We start from the raw sequence: 6,863 nt of genomic DNA on the forward strand, positions 1-6,863 counted from the left end.
ATCGATATTCTTAGATTAAAATCAGAAAATTGTCATCGTGTGTTTAAGGAATAAACAAAATCACATATCATGTTATCCAGTTTATTCATTTTGAACCTAAATTGATGATTAATACATAGAAGAAATTAAACGAATTAAAACTAATAAATAATAAAACATACCCCAATTAATCTCAAAAAAGACTTTTATTACTAATATTCACAAATAATCAATGTTTTTGAAGATGTTTTTGAGGATATTCACGGTTTTTTAATATCAATCACCAACATATGTAATAATTATAATAAACCAATAGAAGAATAGGACGAGTGTCTTTGTTAATGGCTCAGCAGGGTTTGCTTAGCAACAGTTTGAAGATTAGGGAGACACGATAACAACATTTCGATATTCTCAAAATTCTCAACAAGGAAAGAATATTGTCACTTTGATATTCTCAAAATGATTTATAGTCCGGTCAATTTAGACATTAAAAAAGTGGTCAAATAACAATAATTCCCAAAGAGCCAAATTTTTGTGGAGAGCTGTAGTTTACCATTACAAATAAAGTTTTAAAAATCCGCATCGATTCTATGTGTGCTTAAAAAGTTATTCGAGGTCAAAGGTCAAAATTTGAGGTTTTTTGGATTTTGCTTGAAAACAGTAAGTTTTATCAAAAAAAACTTCAAACCAAAGTTGTAGATCTTAAAATTCTCTACAAAAATGATCTTTATGATTTGTTTCCTAAGAGTTACCATTCCTGAGATATCGCGATTCTAAGAGTCACAGTATATATGATATGCACATATAAGCCACATATATACATATTAGGCACTTAAGCAAGTATAAATACATATTTGTGTCTGTTTTATATATATTATACTATCCTAAAAACATTTATTCAAAAGATAGCCATTCCCTAATTGAATCTCCTCTATGCACGTGGGCTTGAAAAACATCGGGCTATTCTTTTGTCCGTTGGTCTCGTTCATATTACTATTTCTTTTAGTGCTAAAGGTTCAGTTCAAGTGAATATACGTACTTATTACAAGCGTCTACCATTTAGGTTATATGTGTTATTTTATAGCTCTAAAATATGTCTCAGTTTTGCTTTATTTGCAATAAACTTTTAACTGAAGATAAAACAGTTGTGGTTGATCGTGGAATGCCAAATTTAATCGAGGCTAGTGTMGCGAGAGGTGATGAGTTTACTGAGTATTTAAGAATTCAAAAATCCGTTACAATACACGTGGATTGCAGAAAATCATACACCCGGAAAACTTCAATTTCTGCAGTGAAAAGACAACGTGAGGAGAAACAGGCTAGTACTTTAAAAATAAGTCCACCTCGTACTAGAACGCGAGTAAGTGAATCAAATTTTTGTTTTAAAAAATATTGTTTATTTTGTGGCAATGAAGCCAATGAAGAAACTGAGAAAAAGAAAGCACAGCATCTTCGAAAAAAAATTTGTTATGTGACTACACTAAAATTCAAAGAATCACTGTTGAAATTAGCTAAAGATCGTTCTGATGATGTTTCAAAGGCTGTTCTTGAACGTATTAATTTTGAGTGTGATTTAGTCGCTGCTGATGCAAAATATCATGACAGTTGTTACAAATCTTTCTTAAAACCTAATACTGGTGGTAAAATTGGYCGTCYACAAGWTKAAACTATAAACTCTGCGATGGAGATAATTTTTCAATTCTTAGAAACGAGTGATGATTGCCAGTTTTCGTTGGATGAATTAAGGAATGTTTGTCAAGATGTAGCTTTAGATGACAGAACAATAAAAATACGATTGAAACTGAAGTATGGCAGTAGAATTATTATTACAGAGAAGTCTGGAAAATTAACATTTATTTGTTTTATTGACAATTACCAAGATATTTTAAGTCAAGTCTGGTCTGATAAAAAACACTTGGATGAAAAAGACAAGCGGTTAAAAACTTTGAAAGCTGCGGCAGCAATTGTTCGTGAAGATATTCAATCTTGCGTTTTCGATAATACTATGTACCCCCCACCACGTAGAATGTTCGAGGATATAAATAAAGATATTCCCGAATCATTATCATATTTTTTGGAACAAGTCATTTTAAAAAAAAAGCGTCATAATTTAGATCATCTAAAGTTAATTTGTACGAATATTAGCCACTGCATCATGGCTGCTGTTCGGCCTAGAACCTTTAAATCTAAACTACAGTTGGGTCTTTCTGTTTTTTTTTCATCGGCGATTTGGTTCGAAACGTCTCAGCCACATTTGAAGAATTTATGAACATTCAGCAAGAGGAAGAGGAAGAAGAAGAAATCGAAGAAGATATGATTGTTGAAGTAGACTTTCAAGAGTATGAATCTGATTAAAATATCTAAAGAAATCAAAACAATAGTGAACCCAATAATCAATAGCAATATCAATAATACGGAAATGTCTAGAACTTGACGGTTATTGCTCCCCGTCGAATTTGTGTTGTTGAAAATGAGTGAATGTAGAGTACGATAATTATCCACGAGGGCGACGATGATGTTCTTAAGTTTGATTTAAGTACGTGTGATTTTATAAATAAACAAATGAAATTAATAGTTCTCTTTGATGTTTTTGTTTTAATTACGAAGCTTCGTTTTCTTAATCACGAAGCCTTAATTTTTTTTACAAATGTGAATTGTAATTGAATTTTATGGTTTAAGATGATGAATTATTGTGTTGTTGTGGATTTCATTAACAGTAATGAAAACAAGTCAGATCCAGCGAATCGACGCGCTCTCTAGTGGCAATAGAAATCGTCCTTTCATAGTGAATATTGTAGCCACATTTATAACACTAAGATCGTCCTCCTTGTATACAGGCTCCATGCTTAACACTTTGGGGACCGGCAACTTTTCTGAAAATTTACCTCATGTGGCCGTTTATTGTTTTGAAAGCGGATGTGAAAGTAAAACAATATCTATAAACTTTAATAAATGTTATTTATTATTCGACTCTTAATATTTCTTAAAGAAAAAAGAATATATATATAAGACTATAACTCTTATCATTAAGTGAGGATAACCAATAAACTAAAATTTGTTTTTCTGAAAACCAAAAAAACGACAATTAAAGTTTATTATTCCCATCTATTCTAAACAGTTTATTTATTTATATTTATAACGAATATTCTTTACTCCTTTTCACATCTGTTTTATCTTGTATTCTCTCCCTTCCTTTGTTTATCAATCGCCACTCATTTCTTTCTACCGATGTTATTAATCGATCCTTCCAACGAGAGCTGCTTAAAGTGCGACAAAACACATTAAAGGAATACATTTCCTTTACATATATATATTATTAGCCACGGAAATGGGTATTTCTCCCTTTCAGTTTGTTTAGGCGATAGCGAGTATTTTTGTTTGGGCCATCGATTGTTGAGTGTTGTGTATTATATAATATATTTCTGATATTTTTTCATGCTGTAGCGAGAATTTTTCGTCTTGACGATCGAGTGTCGAGCGTTCTGTATGTTACTGTCAAAGCGGGAAATCAGGCAGTACTATTAGGTGTACAAATAAGTTTCCGCCGTTTTAATGTAGATAGCGCGGCGCGGAGTTTCCGTTAACTTTTGCAGATGATATCCTGCTTAAAAATTAGTTTGGACGTTTAAGAACAATATAACTTAATAATATTATTGATTTTATATTGGAAAAATATAATTTTTTTTAGTTGAAAMTGTCCAAATTTGAGHCAAATAAGCGTCATTTGCGGAAAATATTATCTTACTTCTTTAATGTAAAGAAATCTGCTGCTGAGGCGCATCGATTGCTCGTAGAAGCATATGGTGAGACTGCTTTGAGTGAGAGAACGTGTCGTGAGTGGTTTCAAAAGTTTAAAAACGGTGATTTCGACGTAGAAGACAAAGATCGCAGTGGAAGGCCAAAAATTTACGAGGATGCAGAATTGGAGGAAATATTGGAGGAAGATTCATCTCAAACACAAAAAGAGCTTGCTGTAACATTAGAAGTCACTCAGCAAGCAGTCTCACATCGTTTAAAATCATTAGGAATGATTAATAAACAAGGAAATTGGGTTCCGTACGAATTAAAGCCGARAGATATTGAACGCCGATTATGCTTAAGTGAAATACTGCTTGCTAGACATAAAAAAAAGGGTTTTTTACATCGTATCATCACTGGTGACGAGAAATGGATACATTATGATAATCYAAAAAGAAGAAAATCATGGGGATTACCAAGCCATGCGTCAACATCAACAGCAAAACCGAATATTCACGGAAAAAAACTCATGCTGGTGTAGTGTATTATGAGTTGCTTAATCCGAGCGAAACAATCACCGGAGCCCTCTATCGAACACAAATAATGAGATTGAGCCGAGCTCTGAAGGAAAAACGCCCTCAATACTATTCTAGACACGAAAAAATTATTCTCCTGCATGACAATGCTCGTTCACATGTAACGGTTCCCGTGAAAAAGTATTTGGAAACGCTTGATTGGGAAGTGGTACCCCACCCGCCGTAATCACCAGACATTGCACTGTCCGATTATCACCTATTTCGGTCCATGGCACATGCTCTGTCGGAGCAGCGGTTCAAATCATATGAAGATATCAAAAATTGGGTTGATTCGTGGATAGCCTCAAAAGACAAGGAGTTCTTCCGACGTGGGATCCGAATGTTGCCTGAGAGATGGGAAAAAGTCATTGCAAGTGATAGACAGTATTTTAAATAACCTTAAAATTACCATTCTTCTAGAATAAATACTTAATTTTTAATAAAAAACGGCGGAAACTTATTTGTACACCTAATAGTAAATCCTCGGCATTACTATAAATATGAAGAACCTTTAGACGAAGTCGGAAATTGAAAAATTCTTTTAATTTTCCTAGGCATTGAACATAATACTTTGATATTCTATAGAATATCAAATTACTATTTAACACGTTCCCTGCCGCGTGGGGCGTATACGCTCCACGCTGAACTTTCCGTTCAAGCCATTTGGTATTATAATTATAAAATGAAGAATTTTTTAAAAATTCATTATGCAGTCAATAACTGACATCTTAATACTATTGCTGATGCCCTCATTTAATCGTGAGGCGTATACGCCCCACGCGGCGTGTTAAACAATTTTTCTTTACTGTAACTTGTTTTAACTGCATTTCTCTTATTCCGACCAGTCATTTATTCGCGTGTCGTTGACACAATACTTACTGCTTCACTAAAGCTGGGATTGATTTCTATATTTATTTTCTTTTTTTTTTTTTTATAACACTTATGTTTGCCATGTTTTAACAAAGTTCACCGTAACATCCCTTTGTAATCGCATACAAGCTTGAATTTAACAAAAATATTATATTTTAAACTGATATAGGCATTATAAAAAAAATTATATGCGAGGATGCAACTCGCTTGGCATAATAATGTTCAGCCAGGTATTTGTTAAACTAATACCTAGAAAAATAAATTTATTGGTTTATTGTGTTATGCATGTTAAACTATACAGCCTTTCCTTGATAATTATGATTTTTACACTAATTTAATTATTATAACAAAATAATACAAATGTAAAGCTTGAAAGTCTTCAAAAAACGGTCTAGCAGGAAACGTGTTAAACAACGTTGAAAAGAATACATCCCCGAGCACAGGTCCAGCACAACTCCCCCCCCCCCACCCACACCTAACAAACAACCGCTAATCGCTCCAATACACATACACAAAACCGAGCATGGTGGGGGTTGTTGAGACTGTGTATCCCTATAACGGAAAATCTGTATTCTTTGTCCTTTATCGTATCGGAAGATAAGCGGGTTTAGAATGAAATGTTTTATACCTGTGTTTTATTAAAAATCATTCTAAGAGCATATTAAATACAAATTTTATTTTCAATAGAATGCAGATATAAAACATTTCCTTCTAAACCCGCTTATCTTCCGAAAAAAAGATAAGAACGAAAGATAAGAAAAAAAGAAAAAAGATAAAGAACAAAAGATACAGATTTTTTGTGGATATCTCTACGAATATCTGTCTAAATATAATATATTCTTCACCTGCGATAATTAACATTGGGCACTATATAATAACACACCGGTATAGAATAAGTTTCAATTTCTACAAGTGCGCACAGTCTTATAAACCCACGTGTAAAAACCTGTACACAAGAATTCACGGAGCAGTAAAGGTGTTTAATTAGTTATCAGAATATTTGTTTTTTGATAAAATGCTGGTATAAAACATTTCATTCTAAACCCGCTTATTAGGCCAGTCAATAAGAGGCAAATGAGAAACTTTCAGGTAGACCAATTCAACAATTTGATACAATAAGGCCAGTCAATAAAAGGCAAATGAGAACCTTTCAGGTAGACCCATTCGACAATTTGATACGATGGTAATTCGACAATTTGATACGTCGCTGAATCGAATGGTGCTAATTTTTTTGCAATACGATGTTGCGTTTACGAGAAAAAGGGTAAAAAATGACCGTATCTTAGAATCTAGACATTTAATCAAAAAAAGTTTCAAACGAAAGTTGTAGAAAATTGAAAAATACATAAAAAATGTTCTAATAGTCCAGTCAATAAAGGAAAACTTGGAAAATTTAGCTAACTTGGGAAAATTTGATATAATGGTAATTCGACGACGCTGAATCGAATTGTGCTATTTTTTTTGCAATCAGATTCCCTGGTAATGAGAAAAAGAATAAAAAAGCCATATCTTAGAATCTAGGCATTTAATCGAAAAAAGTTTCAAACAAAAGTTGTAGAGAATTGAAAAATACATAAAAAATGTTYTAAGGTRTATCYTYGTATTTGCAAAAATAAGCGAGAAATATTGGTAAAATTGATTTTAAGAGTGGGAGACAAGCCCCGCCTCTTCGTCGGTCTTTACATGCGAGCAAGCTAGTAT

Source organism: Polistes canadensis, unplaced genomic scaffold (assembly GCF_001313835.1).
Source record: "Polistes canadensis isolate GaletaPanama2010 unplaced genomic scaffold, ASM131383v1 scaffold_446, whole genome shotgun sequence".
NCBI lineage: Eukaryota > Metazoa > Arthropoda > Insecta > Hymenoptera > Vespidae > Polistes > Polistes canadensis.